Raw genomic sequence first — 18699 nt, 5'->3', positions numbered from 1 at the left:
TTTCCTATGTTGTTCTGATTAGCCATGTTGCCGTGTCTGATTAGCCATGTTGCCGTGTTAACTCTATGTAAAAGAGCTGGAGGTGGTTATTGATTTACAAAGCTTTTAGGTGGTTGAACAAGGGTTAAAGCAAGAGTTCATTAACTCCAAAGTCTGTTCCTTGAAGAGTTCTGACTTAAAGGCTGCCTAGTGGCATAGCATGAGACAAGTGGCAAGTAATAGCCTTCATTTCCAATTGTACTGAAAGAATCTCTCTAGTGAACTCATATTATAACTTCATAGCCTGCAAGATTGGCAGAATTCTGCCTGCTCCTTTCAGGGTCAAGTTTTCTATAAAAGGTGCCTGAAGACCAAAGTCTCCAATGCAAATGAAAAAACAAGTACTCTTTTACAAGCAGACCCAGCTTTTCTTTATTCAGAAATCTTCATCTTGAACAATTTCAAATTTCAAATATCGATTCTATCTGAAGTGTATTTTATCTATTTTTAACTTAAAATATTTAAGTAAATAATCAGCTTTTCTCTGCCAGCTCCATTGTGAGCTGTTTCCTGTGCAAATTACTTAAGCGTTCTAAGCCACATTTTCCTTTCCTTTAACATGGAGATCATAACAATTCCTTCCTCACAGAGCTTGTATGAGAATTAAATGAGATGATGCAGGTACAGAGCCTAAAAAAAAGGTGATCCTCAATTAATGTCACTGTACACAGGTGATGGAGTTTAATTCATACTACATCTTGAATATGCAAAGAAAATTAACGTGCTTTAACCTTAGCCATATGTAATCCAGTCATTTCCCCAGCTTTGATCAGCTGTTTATTGAGAATAAAAACAGACTTTCATTCTTCTTGAATAAAAGTGTAATCTGATTTAAGAAGCTACGTTGTCCCTTTAGGTTGTGTTCATCTTACTTGCATAAAAATTCTCTGGCTCTCATATGTGCTCTCACTTGCCTTTCGTCTCTCCTTTACATAAAAGTTGGGTTTGTTGGGCCTCCCTGGTGGCGCAGACGGTTGAGAACCACACTGTGAAGCTGTCTGCAGCCTCTGCAGCGCAGGTTCAATCCTGGCCGGCCAGGGAGAATCCCACATGGCAAGCAGACCTCTCCTGTCTTGCCCGCTGCTCCCCTCAGCAGTGCACTTCTTCAGTCTCCCTGTTCTGTTCCCTGCTCTGTCTCCGGTGAATCCTCTCACCCTCCCACTCATCTGGCCTGTATCCCAGTTCTTCTATAAAAATAAATAAATCTTTAAAAAAAAAAAAGTTGGGTTTGTGCAAAGGAGATTGCAAGTCTTTCTGACCTGAGTTAAGGGACTCCCCAGTCTCAGGTTAGTTTCCAGAAATGTGCCAGCAGCTCATGCTGGCCTCTGGGGTGATGGCTGCAACTGACATTGCCTTCTGTGTTAACTCTGAAATTCTGAACCTGTGGTCAGTGCTTTAGGCGCAAGCAGGGAGCACTGACCATCTCATTCTTGCTGATATTGCTACCACTCAGCTCTCATTGGTTGCAGATGCATGATTCTCTGTCCCATTTCCCCTCCTGCATTGGGTTTGGCAATCTATCCCAAGTTTTAGCTGTTGAACCTCTTTTCATGTGCCTGTTGGCAATTAGTATACCTTTTTTAGAAAAATATCTATTCAGGAGTTCTGGCTATTTTTTTTTTAATAGAGGCATGTTTTATTTTATTTATTTATTTGTTTGTTTGTTTTGTTTATACATGCACTGGGTACAGTCAGAAGCGCGGGAGGGTGAGAGAATTCACCAGAGCCAGAGCGGGGAGCAGAGCAGGCAGAAGGACCGAAGTACACTGCTGAGGGGAGCAGCGGGCGGCAGGAGAGGTCTGCACGCCATGTGGGACCCTCCTCCGGTGGCCGGGGAGCAGCCGGGGATCGAACCGGCACTGCAGATCAACCGCTGCGCCACCGGGGAGGCCCGTTCTGGCTATTTTTAATTGGATTTTTTTTCTTATTGAGTTGTTGAAGTTATTTATTTGAGATGTTAACACTTTATTGGTATGATTTACTAATATCTTCTTCCATTCAGTGGTTGTCTTTCCATTTTGTTGATGATTTCCTTTGTTTTACAGAATCTTGTTAGTTTATTGTATTCCCCCCAAAGTAAGTTGTTGATATGATATCCAATAGGGCAAGTCTCTCCATATAGGCACCTGGACATTTCCTTTTTTTTTTTTTAGGATTTATTTTATTTATGTATACAAGAGCTGGGGTGCAGGCCAGAGGTGTCAGGGGTTGTGGGGTGAGAGGATTCACCAGAGAGAGAGTGGAGAGCAGAACAGGCAGACTGACTGAAATACACTGCTGAGAGGAGCAGCAGGCAAGACAGGGGAGGTCTGCTGTGCCATGTGGGTCAGCTCCCTGGCCGGAGATCGAACTCCTGCTGCAGTGGCTATGGATAGCTTCATAGTGCTGAGACTTAACCCCTTGTGCCACAAAGGAGGCCCTGGACATTTATTTTTTTTGTATGAAATTTAGAATTAGTTTATTAAGTTTCCTCAAAAAGAAAAAGCATTATTGTTTTTTTGATTAGACATGCATTGATTATATAAATCAGGTTTGATTGGTTTGACATTAGAGCACTGATATTTTATGTTGAGTCTTTTTATTCAAAATGCAGCAAATCTCCACTTGTTGATTTTAGTATCTTTCAGTGATATTTTATAGTGTTCTTCAAGAAACTTTTAATTGTTTTTAGTATATTCAAGTGTGCTTTTTTATTGTCGTTGTAAATGTACCTTTTCAAATTATATCTTCTTCCCACTGTTTTGTGTGGATATACAGTAATCCATTAGATTTTTGTGTTTTTTAAGTAATATCAAGCTACCAACTAAACCTGCTAAATAACATAATTTATTTACTTGATCTGTTTAATGTGTCAGTTACTGACAGAGACAGTTCCCAAATATCCACTCAAATTCTAGATTAAAAAAATAAAATATGGATTTTAAAAAATGCCTAAATAATATAAATATATAAAGAGTAAAAACAATTATATAATAAAAACATGTTTTTTAAACACAATGTAAGGTTGGACTGAATGTAAACATTCAGAACTTTTTGAGACTATGAGTATCATTTAACTATATAATATTTAAGACAGTATATCAAGCTGTCTTCATGAAAGCATTGCATAAATTCAGCCATCCATGGGCAATAGTAGAGGATTTATAATCTATAAAACTACTTATATAAAAACTTAAAAAATTCATTCTAAAAATCACCATTTTATGCTTAGTGAGGCTACAGATCACAACAAGTAAAGTTTTATAATCTCAGTATTCAAACTGACTTGATTTCTGATGACTTTTTTCACTTTTTTTCATAGAGTCAAACAAAAATTTCAAGTAGAAGAATAAAGAATGGAGACACTGAGCTAGATAACTGAGAAAAAGTGCCAATCATTTTGTAGAATATCTGTTTGATTTATATAAATAATACAAATATGTTTTCTTAGAAATTTGAAACAGTATTTATGCTGATGTTTTAACTTGCAATTAAATATTAATGTTTAAATTATTTGAAAAAAGTTAGACTCATTCTACTAAAACCATAGTAGCCAATGGTTTCACACATATACCCCAAGTTTGCCAAAGATGTGTTCCTTTTACTTACCTAAGGTACATGTGTACATCAGACATATATCCAATTTTTATATTTATATCCAATAATTTCCTCTATAAGTAATTGCAGCACAGGTTTGCCATAATTTCTTATCACATTTTACTGATTATTCTTCAGCTGAAGCTTATTAAAAAGAACAAGGTTACACAATAAAATTGCTTTAATGTAAATGGCCACCCCATTTCTAGGGAAAATATTTAAAACATCTTAATTATTAATGCCTCCATTTCCTATATTTGTAAAACTACTGAAGACATAGATTACATCAGAGAAATTGCCAGATGTTATTAGTATATCAAAAGAAACTTGAGAAGTGAAAGTTTAATACAAAGAAGGGCTAATAGGGGCCTCCCTAGTGGCACAGGCGGTTGAGTGCAGAGCTGTGAAGCTGTCTGCAGCCTCTGCAGTGCCAGTTTGATCCCCGCCCGCCTCAGAGCAACCCACATGGCAAGCAGACCTCTCCTGTTTTGCCCGCTGCTCCCCTCAGCAGTGTATTTCATTAGTCTGCCTGTTCTGTTCCCCTCTCTGTCTCTGGTGAGTCCTCTAACCCTCCCGCACATCTGGCCTGTACCCTGGCTCTTGTATAAATAAAATAAATCTTTAAAAAATAAAATAAAAAAGGGCTAATAGCATGTTACGGGACTGAAAGGGTAAAAGCTGATATTGAAGGATCACAGAAGAGATAATAACTCTAGGACGCAGTTATAATCTCTAGTGTAGATAAGAATTGGAAGATGGGAGAGGGGCGGAGCAACATGGCGGCGAGGAGACGCTGCGAGTAAGATCTCCCATTAAAAAAAGTTAATAGGGAGGAAAAGCGGCAGGTCCCAGTGAGAACTGGGACACGGAAGATAAACGGACGACTCCAGCAAACTGCCCGAAGAAGAAAGTTGCCATAAAAGAGGACGAGAAGGGAGGGAAGCGCAGAACCCTGCTCCCCTCCCCCGCCCACAGAGGCGGCACTCTCCGACCGGCAGAGACGAGGGAAACAACAAACCAAAACGCCCAACAAGAAAAACGGATGCAGCAAGCGGGACTGTGAGTGGAAAGGAACTATTTCAGCCACCACACCCCTTGAACGGGAGCTGAGGCGAACCCTGCAGGATCCACCGCGGAGGGGAGCTCCACGCGCCATTAAAGAGAGCCCCGCCCACCAGGAGGAGACCAGCACCAGCACACAGCCCCGGCCGCCCGGTAAGCCTGCGCGAAAGCGGCGCTCGGATTGCAGCTGCCCAGATCCCCGCGCCTGCGACCTAGGCTTGCGGGGAGACTGCGGAGGCCCTCCCTGAGTGAGCAGGAACAAGGTGCCCAGGCAGGGGAGCGGGATTCAAAAGGCGCCATTCCCGCGCCACTGATCTGGGCTACAGCCCGCGTCCTGGAACTGAGGGCTTTGGAACTGAGACCCGGGTGGAGGCCCTCCCTGAGTGAGCAGGAACAAGGCGCCCAGGCAGGGGAGCGGGATTCAAAAGGCGCCATTCCCGCGCCACTGATCTGGGCTACAGCCCGCGTCCTGGAACTGAGGGCTTTGGAACTGAGACCCGGGCGGAGGCCCTCCCTGAGTGAGCAGGAACAAGGCGCCCAGGCAGGGGAGCGGGATTCAAAAGGCGCCATTCCCGCGCCACTGATCTGGGCTACAGCCCTCGTCCTGGAACTGAGGGCTTTGGAACTGAGACCCGGGGCACGAAATTAGGGGCGTGGGTTCCCCACGACGGTGGGGCACAAGGCAGACACAGCACCCCAAAGCCGTTGAGGTGTACCCTACCATCCCCGCTCTGCTCCCTGTCCCACGGGGTGGAAAATCAGCTCCCCAAGGGCTCTAGGAGAGATCTCTGGTGCCACCTAGCGACTTGACCCCAGCACAGGCTACTGAAGGAGCTAGTGGCCAGCTGGGGAGTTAGCCCACACCGGGCCCCTTCTGAACAAGTAGTCTGAGCCCACAGGGAGAGCGAGCACCCACAGCCGGGGCAGACCAGGCGCGCAGAAGAGTGTGCCTGAGACCAGAAGCGCAGGGAGTGTGTCCCACATCACCATTTTAGAACAGGGACATTTCTTCAGTAAAGACTACCTGCAGAAGGCTTACTCAGGAGCCAGAGGTGAGCGGGGGAAGTTCGCCCACGCCAGACCCCCTCTGGCCTGCAGTCCAAGCCCAGAGGGGAGCAGGAACCCACCGCCGGGGCAGACCAGGCGCACAGGGGAGTGTGTCCCCACATCGGCATTTTAGAACAGGGACCTTTCTCCAGTAAAGGCTGCTTGAAACTGACAGATGACTCCTGGAAGAACCAGAGGGGAACAGAGAAGCCCACCCAAGATGCCGGCAAGTCCCAACAACACAGTGTCCCAACGCATACGGCAAATTAGAAAACAGACAGTAGGGAGGAGAAGAACCACACGCAACCTAGCAACTCTCCAGAGAAAAAGCACACCACAAAAAGAAAGCCAGCCCCCAGATTGCAACGACAATAACTTGGAAGAATTTCTGAGCCTTCCAGAAAGAGAATTTAAAATTGCCGTGATTAAAAAACTGACAGAAGTCATAAAGGAAAACAATGATAAGGGAAAAATAATCAACGATCAGAAGAATGCAATTGAGTCCCTAGAGAGGGAAAACAATGGTCAGAAGAAAGAAATTGAGTCCCTAAAGAGGGAAGTAAAAGAAATGCAGGAGATCAAAGAATTAATGGAAGAACTAAAGAATTCTGGGAAAAGCAATGAAAGCAGAATAGATGAAATGGAAGAACGAATAAGTAATCTTGAAGACACAGAAATAAAAAGAACCAAAACAGAAAAGGAAAGAGAAGTACGAAGGAAAAAGAACGAAGAAAGACTTCGGGAACTATCTGACTCCATGAGGAAAGGAAATATAAGAGTTATAGGAATACCAGAAGGAGAGGAGAGAGATGTAGGAACAGAGAAAATATTCAAAGAGATAATTGAAGAGAACTTCCCAAATGTGAAGAAGGAGCTGAAAATTGATATACAAGAAGCAAGAAGAACACCAAACTTCCACGACAAAAGGAAAAATACAGCAAGACACATAATAGTAAAGCTCCCAAGAATCCAGGACAAGGAAAAAATAATGAAGCTGGCAAGAGGGAAGAAACAGATAACATTCAAAGGAAAACCAATCAGGCTGACATCAGACTTCTCCGAAGAAACACTACGGGCAAGGAGAGAGTGGAGGGACATAGTCAACAGACTCCAAGAAAACAGATGCCAACCAAGAATACTCTATCCCGCAAAGCTCTCCTTCCTCTTTGAAGAAAGAATATGGACCTTCCCAGACAAACAGAAACTCCGGAATTTCATTGCAACTAAACCCCCACTCCAAAAAATACTACAAGGAGTCCTAAAGCCAGAACCTCAGAGCGACGAATAACAATGAAAGAAGGCCAAAAAAAAAAAAAAGTTATTAAAAGAATAAATAAATAAAATCAAAGGAAAGACAAACACAATGGCAAATACAGACGTTAACATATCAATATTAACTCTAAATGTAAATGGACTAAACTCTTCAATAAAAAGACACAGAGTTGCAGCCTGGATTAAGAAACAAAACCCAACCTTTTGCTGTCTCCAGGAAACACATTTAGCTACAAATGATAAAAATAGGCTCAAAGTTAAAGGATGGAAAACAATCCTACAAGCAAATGGACCAAAAAAGAAAGCAGGAACAGCTATACTTATATCAGATAAAACAGATTTCAAACTCAAAAAGATAAAAAGAGACCCCAATGGTCACTACATTATGATCAAGGGGACAATACTTCAAGAAGAAATAACACTCATTAACATATACTCACCAAACGAAGGAGCACCAAAATATATCAGACAACTGTTGTCCTCTCTGAAAACAGACATCAGAGAAAACACATACGTAGTGGGAGACTTCAACACACCACTATCAACAATGGATAGATCAACAAGACAAAAAATAAGTAAAGAAACCAAAGCTCTAAATAAAGACCTAGAGCAATTGGGCTTAACAGACATCTATAGAACACTAAACCCCAAAAAAACGGAGTACACATTTTTCTCAAGCGCACACGGATCATTCTCCAGGATCGATCACATACTGGGGCACAAGACAAACATCAACAGATACACCAAGATTGAAATCATATCAACCATCTTTTCTGACCATGAAGGCATCAAACTAGAAATAAACCATAAAAAGAAGGCAAGGAACTTTCCTACCTCATGGAGATTAAAAACCACACTACTGGAAGACCATTGGACTAATGAGGAGATCAAAGAAGAAATTAAAAAATTTTTTGAATTGAACGACAAGGAGGACACCAATATCCTAAATGTATGGGATGCAGCAAAAGCAGTAATAAGAGGAAAATATATAGCAATAGAAGCTCACATCAAGAAACAAGAAAGAACACAAAGAAACAACCTAATCTCGAAGCTCAAAGATCTAGAAAAAGAACAACAAAAAAACCCCAAAACCAGTAGAAGAAAAGAAATAATAAAAACCAAAGCAGAAATAAATGAAATTGAAACTAAAAAAACAATCCAAAAGATCAATGAAACCAAGAGCTGGTTCTTTGAAAAAATCAATAAAATAGACAAACCCCTAGCCAGGCTCACAAAGGAAAAAAGGGAGAAAGCACAAATAAACAGGATCATCAATGAAAGAGGAGAAATCACAACGGACACAGCAGAAATCAAAAGAATAATCAGTAACTACTATGAACAGTTATATGGAAACAAGTTTAACAATCTAGAGGAGATGGACAAATTCCTACAACTCTACAATCACCCAAAGCTAGATAAAGAAGAAATAGAACACCTAAACAGACCAATTACAATTAGCGAAATTGAAATGGTAATCAAAAACCTCCCCAAAAACAAAAGCCCAGGACCTGATGGATTTACAAATGAATTCTACCAAACATTCAGAGACGAATTAGTGCCTATCCTTCACAAACTCTTCCAAAAAATTGAGAAGGAAGGGACAATACCAAACACGTTCTATGAAGCCAACATTACACTAATACCAAAACCGAACAAGGACAACACAAAAAAGGAAAACTACAGGCCAATCTCCCTAATGAACACTGATGCAAAAATCCTCAATAAAATTTTAGCTATCAGAATCCAACAATGTATCCATAAGATAATTCACCACGACCAAGTTGGATTCATTCCAGGGGCACAAGGATGGTTTAACATCCGAAAATCAATCAACGTTATCCAACACATCAACAAAAAGAAATATAAAAACCATATGATAATATCAATAGATGCTGAGAAAGCTTTCGACAAAGTGCAACACCCATTCATGATAAAAGCCCTTGAAATTCTTGGGATACAAGGAACATACCTCAACATCATAAAGGCCATCTATGACAAGCCAACAGCCAGTATCATTCTCAATGGTGAAAAGCTGAAAGCAATTCCATTAAGATCTGGAACAAGACAAGGATGTCCACTCTCACCATTGCTTTTCAATATAATACTGGAAGTCCTAGCCAGGGCAATAAGACAAGAGAAAGACATCCAAGGAATCCAAATAGGAAAAGAAGAAGTCAAACTATCACTATTTGCAGACGATATGATATTATACATAGAGAACCCCAAAAACTCCACAGAAAAGCTAATTCAACTCATCAATCAGTTCAGTAAAGTGGCAGGATACAAAATCAACACGCAAAAGTCAGTAGCCTTCCTATACACAAACAATAAATCTGAAGAAGAAGAAATCAAAAAGACCATCCCTTTTGTTATTGAAACAAAAAAAATCAAATATTTGGGAATAAATCTAACAAAAGAGGTAAAGGACCTATACAAAGAAAACTATAAAACACTGTTAAAAGAAATAGAAGAAGACACAAAGAAATGGAGAGACATCCCCTGCTCATGGATTGGAAGAATAAACATTATTAAAATGGCCATCCTTCCAAAAGCAATATACAGATTCAATGCTATTCCAATCAAAATTTCAATGTCATTCTTCAAAGAAATAGAACAATTATTGATGAAATTCATATGGAATCACAAAAAACCCCGAATAGCCAAAGCTCTCCTGAAAAAAAAAGAAGGGAATGGAGGCATCAGACTCCCAGACTTCAAACTATACTACAAATCCATAATCATCAAAACTGCATGGTATTGGAACAAGAACAGACATACAGACCAATGGAATCGAATAGAAAATCCAGAAATAAACCCACAGATTTATGGTCAACTAATCTTTGACAAAGGAGCAAAGACTCTGCATTGGAGCAAAGAAAGTTTATTCAATAAATGGTGCTGGGAAAACTGGGTCGCTACATGCAAAAGAATGAAGCTTGACCACCACCTCACACCATACACAAAAATCAACTCAAAATGGATTAAAGAACTAGACATAAGACCTGAAACCATAAAATATATAGAAGGAAATATAGGCGAAACACTACGTGATTTGCACATCAAAGACATCTTTACAGACACATCACCCAAAGCAGTGATAGTGAAGGCAAAGATAAACAGCTGGGACTACATCAAATTAAAGAGCTTCTGCACAGCAAAAGAGACAATAACAAAAACAAAGAGAAACCCCACCAACTGGGAGAACATTTTTGCACCCAACACTAATGATAAAGGACTGATCACAAAAATCTGCAAAGAGCTGATGAGACTCAACAACAACAAAGAAAATAATCCAGTCAAAAAATGGGCAGAAGAGCTTAAAAGAAACTTCTCTGAAGAGGAAATGCAAATGGCCAACAGGCATATGAAAAAATGTTCAACATCACTTGTCATCAGGGAAATGCAAATCAAAACTACCATGAGATACCATCTTACACCAGTGAGAATGGCACATATTAAAAAAACTAGCAACAACAAATGTTGGCGAGGGTGTGGAGAAAAAGGAACTCTTCTGCACTGTTGGTGGGAGTGCAAACTGGTCCAACCACTGTGGAAAGCTGTGTGGAGATTTCTGGACCTACTAAACATAGAGCTTCCATATGACCCAGCAATTCCACTCCTAGGTATTTACCCAAAGGACACAGAAACATCAATTCCAAAGAACACCTGCACCCCTATGTTTATAGCAGCACTGTTTACAATAGCTAAGCTTTGGAAACAACCCAAATGCCCAAAAATAGATGACTGGATCAAGAAGATGTGGTACATATATACCATGGAATATTACTCAGCATTCAAAAAAGATAAACACATGCAATTTGCTGCAACATGGATGGCGCTGGAAGGGATCATGCTCAGCGAAATAAGCCAAAAAGAAAAAGAAAAATACCGGATGGTCTCACTCATAGCAGGAATCTAGAAAACTTAAATAAGGGACCAGGAAAATGAATAACTATAAGAAAGTGAAAATCAAAATCAACAAAAAACTATGAACCAGAGACACTTTTAGGGGTGCGGGGGCGGGAGGGGAGGGATTGGGGTCAGAATGGGGGGCTGCAATTGTATGGGGAATATAACAATAAAATTTATAAAAAAAAAAAAAAAAAAAAAGAATTGGAAGATGGTAATATAAAGAATTATCAAAACTTAAAATCAGAACTAGATCCCCCAAAGAGGGACAGTAGCCTGCTGGCAAGCTGGTACCTCTGACAGGGATGTAACAAGGCTGGTTTTAGTTATAGGGAACTGTGTTGCTGAAGTTTAGTGTCACTGCAGAGAGTAGTGTTTTCTTGACATGCTAAAATGACTAGGAAGCTAATAGAAGGAGTCATAAGTTCCTTCTTCCTTCTCTATCCTCCGGTGTCTCCCTGTGCACCCAACTGTCAAAGTCTGATACGGTGCCACCTGTCAAAAGAGAAATGTTGTTAGCCCCAGAATTATAAAGGAGACTATAGAAAGGTGGGCTGGCAGCTTCAAAGCAATAGCTTAAAACCAATAAATTGGTACTGTGTCCTGAGAACTGTAGATAAAACAAATTCTCTTTTGGTGACTCAATTTGGCATTATTTTCTCCAGAAAGTTTTCCTTGCACCTAGGGGTAAACCTGCAGGCTCCCAACTGGCACTGATTAAGTGTTTTTGAATGAATAAATAAATGAATCATTTGAACCTAAAAGTGAACAGTTTGGCCAACTCTCATCATCATAATCATGTCCATATATAAATTAGAATTTTTAATTCAAACTAAACAATGACAGAGCTGGAAGAAATACTTTAACCTCTCTGCAAAGCTGTCATTCTATAATTAACTGTCCTTCAAGGAGTCAATTTTAATACACTTTGAAACATACTTCTAAACATACTTCTAAGTTTCCTCCATGAAACTTTAGAACATTGAGAGCTTTAACCAATAAGTAAGTAAAACAGTATTTCCACTATCTCTGGAATGTGAAATCCTTAATGAATCATTTGGTAAAAATGTATTTTCTAACTGAAATAACTGTGGCAACTTTTTTCCTTAAGAGGATCAAATTGGGTCTCTATTTTCATAAATGCATCATACATTGACCTAGGAATTTAATAAGCAATCCCCAGTGGTGTCACTCATCCAAATAAAGGAATCATTTTCTTGCTTTCAAACTTTTTCTTTCTTAACAATAAAATAAGTCATCTTTGCCTCTGTTTTCAAAGGAAGCATTTTTCTCTTCATTGTGATTTCTCATTACTGCAAAGCCATGATGGGGACTATGAATGAAATTAGTCTATTTGCCTTTTCATGTTGGATTTTTCTAAGAAAGACACATATCTCACTCTAGTTCAGTGCACTAATGATTCTATCAACAATTTCCACCCAAGAAATGAAAGTAAAATGGAATGGTTCCTGATTGGACCAGGGTGAATTACATTAAGTAAGAGTACAAATGTATAATGAAGACATTGCAAAGAAAATAGGAATGTCTGCAATCATAGACAAAACCCAAGAAAATATTCTTGAATTGTGAATAGGGAATATGAACACCAAAAAAAAAAAAAACTAACAAAAACTTTATTGAGAGTAATCAAATTCAGACTTAAATTGTCCTCACTAACATACTGAATGTCTGGATGTATTATCTGAAGTTGAATTAATAGAAAAAATAATTTCAGATTTTTCACAACAAACCAAAACTAAAAGACAATGAAAATGCTAAGGATAAATATAAAGAAAGAGGGTGGGGTGGAAAGAGAGCTAGGGGGGAGGGGAAAGGATGTATGGAGATATAATAAGAGAGAAGTGCCCAGGGAAGCTCCCCTCAGAATGTCACATTTCAGTTAAAAACCTAAATAAGGTGAGTGGGTGAACCATACAGATATCTGAGTGGAAGATTCTTCTAGGTAGAAGAAACAGAAAACACAAATATAAGAGATGGCGTAAGGTGTGGACAGCAAGACTAGAATGGCTGAGTAGAGTTAGTGTTAAGAGTAAGTGATACATTATTATGGGGTGCTAGGCAGGAAGAGGTAGACTCTTGCAAGACATTTTAAGGATGTTAGCGTTTATTCTGAGGAAAATGGAAGCCTTTTGAAGGTTTTGAGCAAGTAGAGCTGTGGTTTAACATATTAACCTGGCATTATGTTAAGCTGGAGTATATTACCTTCATCGATTATATTGCATTATCATTATCTCTTTGACAACAACATGTCAAGAATCTTGTCAAGAATAAATGGAAAGAGAAGGAAGGTGGAGTCAAAGAGAGTACATAGGAAGTTATTGCAATAATATGGGCAAGAAATGATAACATCCTGGATTTGGGTAGTAGTTATAGAGAAGGCAAGAAGTGGTTGATTTCTGGATACATTTTAAAGATATAACCAGAAGTGGGACATGAACATTAGGGGCATCCTTGTTCAAGAAATAATACAAAAGTTAGCAATGCATAACTAAGTACAAAAGTGAATATTTAACATGAACAAAGAAACTATGAATTTTAAATCACAGATTAAAATACAATTTTGAAAAACTGACAAATGGCATGAACACCATAAAATCCAGGAAAATAACATAATTACACAATTCTATAATACTATTCTACCCCTTCCATTTTTTGACTTCATGTTCTTTGACAGTCTTTTTACATAACCAGTGTTTTATAACATCATTTGCTACGGAGGTACTAGAAAAATTGCCCAATCTTTTCTGTACTATGTTTCTTATTAGTGATAATTTGGAAATATTCATTGCAGTTCTGTAATTTTTCATTGATATACCTTGGAAATTTTTAGGATTATCAATATCAGAGCACAGGTGAAAGTTCCCCCACTCCATCTGGATTCTTTTAAGTCTAGATGGGTGAAAAAAATTAACATCAGTTTAATAGGAGAAAAGGCCAAAATTTAACAACATAGCTGGAGAATTTACATGGTTACATATTCTAAAGTATAATAGAGCAATAGCAGACCAGGGATATTTATTTGGTGTTTAGGGACCTGAGGTGTCAAGGAGAGAGGAATGGACTTGATACGACATTCAAAAAGGGGGTTACCTCATTTTCACTCTCTGAATAAAGATAAGATTCTTAGATCAGAAGACCATGTTCAGTGATAAACCTACAGTGTACGATACACATGTATATATTAAACATCCTATGACACTTTTGGGGAGACTGATCCAACAACATCAAATTTGGAGATACATTTTAAACCTTGCTTCCCTCTGCTGTTTGACAGGATTTCCTGTAATACACTATAATCTCTCTATCTCAAGATCTTAAATTAGTCATATCTGCAATTTCTCTTTTTCCATGTAAAATAACGTATTTATGGGTTCTAAGGATTAAAACGTGGATATTGTTGGATGTCCATAATTTAACCAACCATAGCCCTACCTCTGCCCCCAAAGACTGAAGTATGACACATATGAAAAATTCACTCACCCAACCCAAGTAGCCCAAAAACCTCACCCATTATACCAATTCAATTACAAAATCTCATCTAAAACTCAGTAGTTTAAAAGCCTCAAATTTCATCAAGTAAAGCATCTAAATTAGGTATAGGTAAGATTCTAACTATAATCCATCCCAGAACAAAAATTCCTCTTTATCTGTAGACCTGTGAAACTAGAAAACAGGCAATCTGCTTCCATGACTGTGGGATAGACATATGGTATCAGTTATAGACATTCCATACAAAAAGGGGGATAAAAAAAAAAAGGGGGGGATAATTATTAAAGGACAAAAGGAGTCTATACACAGAACCAATTTCCAAATCCAACCAGGTAAATTATATTAAGTTTCAAGGCCTAGGAATAACCTTTGTGGATCAGAACTATTACTGTGTGTCTATGAGTCCATCTGAGTCATTCTTCTTTTTCCAGGAAAAAAAATCAAATTTTTGCAGCTGAGTAGATTTATCAATCTGTTTCATACTTATAGAATTTTAGGAGTCTGGCAATCTTTCATTTTGTTCTGACTCTGTCTCCTTCAGTCCATGCTGACAGTCTTTCTGTTGGTATAAAATTCTTAATTAACTGTGGATCTCTCATGTATATCTTGAGGAGTTCCTATTACACAAGAGGTTCCTCTAGAGATCTTTCCTGGATAATCTCATTTTCATTCCTGGCTTCTCGTGAGATGTCTGACAGGTTCTATGAGACATATACATAATCTCTTCACTGTGCCCTCTGATGAATGATTGAATACTCTCACATTTCTGTCCTTACAAGGCATTAGGAAAAAGTTGTCCAGACACACACCTGACTTTCTTTTTCAAGTTCATCTTCCTGTCACTGAATGTCCTGATTTTAGCATCTTTGGCAACCTGGACAGACTGAGAACATCCCAAATCAAGTACTGGTTTCTTTCTACTTAACATTTCTCTGAGTTTATCCCTTTCTCTTGCCTTTTACTATGATCAGCAAGTCAACCTGGCCATACCTTGAAATTTTTGCTTAGAAATATCTTCCATTAAATATCTAAGTTTATCTTTTATAAATTCTTTCCACATAATTATTGATATAATATACCTTCTATGTAGCAAAGATCCATTTTCCATGTTTTTATTTTTCTTTATATTTCCTCATTTCCTTCTGAACCCTCACTAGCAGTATTTTTAAAAGTCTGTATTTCTAAAAAAAATCTATTCATGATGATATACATATTCTCTAAGAAGATGCAGATTTGTCATTACCATGCTTTTCACTTCTTATGAGTCCACCTTAGCAGGCATTAACATTCATATTTCTACTATAACTATTTTCAAGACAATATGGGTTTTTCTCATTCATGCACCTCAGATCTTTCCTAGCTTCTACCTACTTTACAAACCAAAGTTCTTTGTACATAATTAGATGTTTATTACATCAACAACCCACTTCCAAGTGCCAAAATATAATACCTATTGATAAACTATAATAAATCATGAAAAATTTTAGACACTGCTTTTTTAGTTATCATCAAGTCAGGCCCCTTGTAGATGCTCTATAGGACAATCCCTTTTCTTTCCTTTTCCAGCTTCTAGAAGCCACCTGCATGCAGCCCTTAGTCCTTATTTGTATCACTTCAACCTCTGCTTATGTTATCACATTTCCTTCTACACCTTCTCTGATTTTCCTGAGCCCATGTTATAAGGGATCTTGTCATTTTATGAGCCATTCACATAATCCAAGATTACCTCTATCTCAAGATCCTTAAATTAATCCCATCTATAAATTTCCTTTTCTGTATAAGGTAGCACTTAACAATTCTGGGGATGAGGAAGGGCATATGTGGGAGATATTATTCACAATATCACAATAAGCAGGAGAATTTAAAACATGTGGCCACACCAAAAAAAAAAAATGTGACTATTCATAACATTATTTGTAACTGCCAAAAAGTGGAAACAACCCAAATTTCCATTAACTGATGAAAGGGTAAAGATAATTATAGTTATAGTATAACTATAACCATAAAATGGAAGAGAATTTGACAGTGACAAAGAATGGAGGACTGGTATGGATGAATCTTGTAACAATATGCCAGCTGAGAGAAATGAGAAATAAAATGGCCATCTATTTTATGATTCCATCCCTATGAAGTGGCCAGAATAGACAAATCAACAGTAATAAAGAGTAGGTTAGTAGTTTCCAGGGTTCAATAGGAAGGAGAGAATAGTGAAATTGAGTGGTGACATGATCAAAATGATCTAGAATTGGCTGGTTATGATAGTTGTATAATTCTTTAAGTATGCTGAAAACCACCTAGTTTTATATTCTAAAAGAGTGAAGTTACTTTTGTGTGTGACTGTATTGCAATTTTTTTTATCTCAAAAAAGTCTTACTTTTGCAAATTGTACAAAAACATATGGCTATGTCAACATTTTGCCAGGTTGCCTCTCAGAATCTGGAAAGGAGTTCATGCAAGTAAAGGACCTGAAAGTTTGAACTTCATTAACTTTAAAGCAAACCTGCCTCCAGGTAGACGTAACAAGAGTTATTGACAGATTGGATGTCAGAGATGAGAGGGAGAATAGTTAAGAATAACATCCAAGATTTGAGATCTAAACAACTAAAAGATTAAATTTCTACTTCTAAATAGAATGCTATGCAAGATGCAAAGATTTTTTTTCAGTTTTTTTATTGTGATTAATATATATATAACATATCTACCCTCTTAAATTTTTTCTACTAACAGCACAGTATTGTTAACTGCAAGCATAATGATGTACAGCATATCTCTTGAACTTTTTCACCTTTCAAAATTGAAACTCCAAAGCCATTGAGTCAGTCAATGGAATGTCCACATTGCAAGGAATATAGGTACCCTTAAAACATGAGAGAGGTACAAACAAGGGACTAGCCCTTACCCCCAAGATTCTAGCAACCACCATTCTATTTTGTGTGTCTATGGGTATGAATACATTAAATACCTCATGTAGTTGCAATCATGTAGTATTTGTCTTTCTGTGATTGACTTATTTCACTTAGAATGTCATTAAGATTCATCCATGTTGTTGTACATTGCAAGATTGCCTTCTTTTTTTTAAGCAAAATATATATAGCTTTCATATATCTCAACAAAGAACGCAAATCACCCAATCAAAAATGGGAAGAACTAAATAGACACTTCTTCAAAGAAGACATACAGATGGCCAACGGGCCCATGAGAAAAATGTTCATCATCACTTATCATCAGGAAAATGTAAATCAAAACCACAATGAGATACTATCTCACATTTGTGAGAATGGCCCATATAAAAAGTTCAGAAACGAATGTTTTGTGTTGTTGTTATCCAAACAATTGAGCCAGATTAATAGATCTTGTTAAAATTTAAGTTTCACAAAATCAAGAAATTTATCTCCTTTTTTCACCCACATATCCCAGAACCTAGATCATTTTGAAACAGTTAGTAGATTTTCAGTAAATTTTATTCTTAATATAGATGTACTTATTAACTATATTAGACATAAGCATTTGTTGTAGACATGGACTAGAAATCATGACTATTCCTGATGAAATCTCTCACAACCCTCTTCCCTAACCTTGCAATTCATGCAGAACTTGAGAGCCAGTTCTTTACCTCTGAAAATAAACAAAAAAACAAAATTTCTTTCCTAAATTTATAAAATTACATCAGTCATTACATTTTAAATACACAAATGAATGATTTTTCAGGGTAATCAATATTTTTTTTTCCATTCCAGGTATACATTTTTATATTGTGTTAATAAGACAGAAATATAAATTTAAAAACTATTTGTAGTTAATGTCAAGAAAGTAAAAAAGAATTATAGGGCCTCCCCCATTGTGCAGTGGGTTGAGCTCAGCACTGTGAAGCTGTCCGCAGCTTCTGTAGCAGGGGTTCCATCCAGGCTGGCCAGAGATATTCCCACATGTTGCAGCAGACCTCTCCTGTCTCACCCGCTGCTCCCCTCAGCAGTGTATTTTGGCCCTTCTGTCTGTCCTGCTCGCTGCTCTGTCTCTGGTGAATTCTCTCACCCTCCCACACCTCTGGCCTGTACCCCAGTGCTTGTATAAATAAATAGAAAAATATTTATAAAAAATAAAAAAGTATTATACATCTGTAGTGAAGTTCCCAATGTGCTAGAATTGCATTGTTGATATTTGAAACATACAGCGTGATTTCTGTCACTGTCAATAGTGATAATCTTCTAATAGGTTTAATGTGATGCCACCAGAGTAGAAAAAACTCCATTGATGCAAAGTTCTTCTGCAATCTATGGAAGTCTG

General features: G+C 38.1%; 1 protein-coding gene across 3 annotated transcripts in view; it reads left to right on the top strand.

Annotated features, from left to right (window-relative positions):
- Window positions 1–18699, top strand: part of LRRC7 (leucine rich repeat containing 7) — a gene marked incomplete at both ends in the record, with an annotated part of 319842 nt that overhangs the window by 174888 nt on the left and 126255 nt on the right. The window lies entirely within an intron of this gene.

This window comes from Talpa europaea (genome assembly GCF_964194135.1).
Source record: "Talpa europaea genome assembly, chromosome: 9".
Classification (NCBI taxonomy): Eukaryota; Metazoa; Chordata; class Mammalia; order Eulipotyphla; family Talpidae; genus Talpa; species Talpa europaea.
Note: the sequence above shows the minus strand (reverse complement) of the source record. Positions and strands in the feature narration are given on the sequence as shown.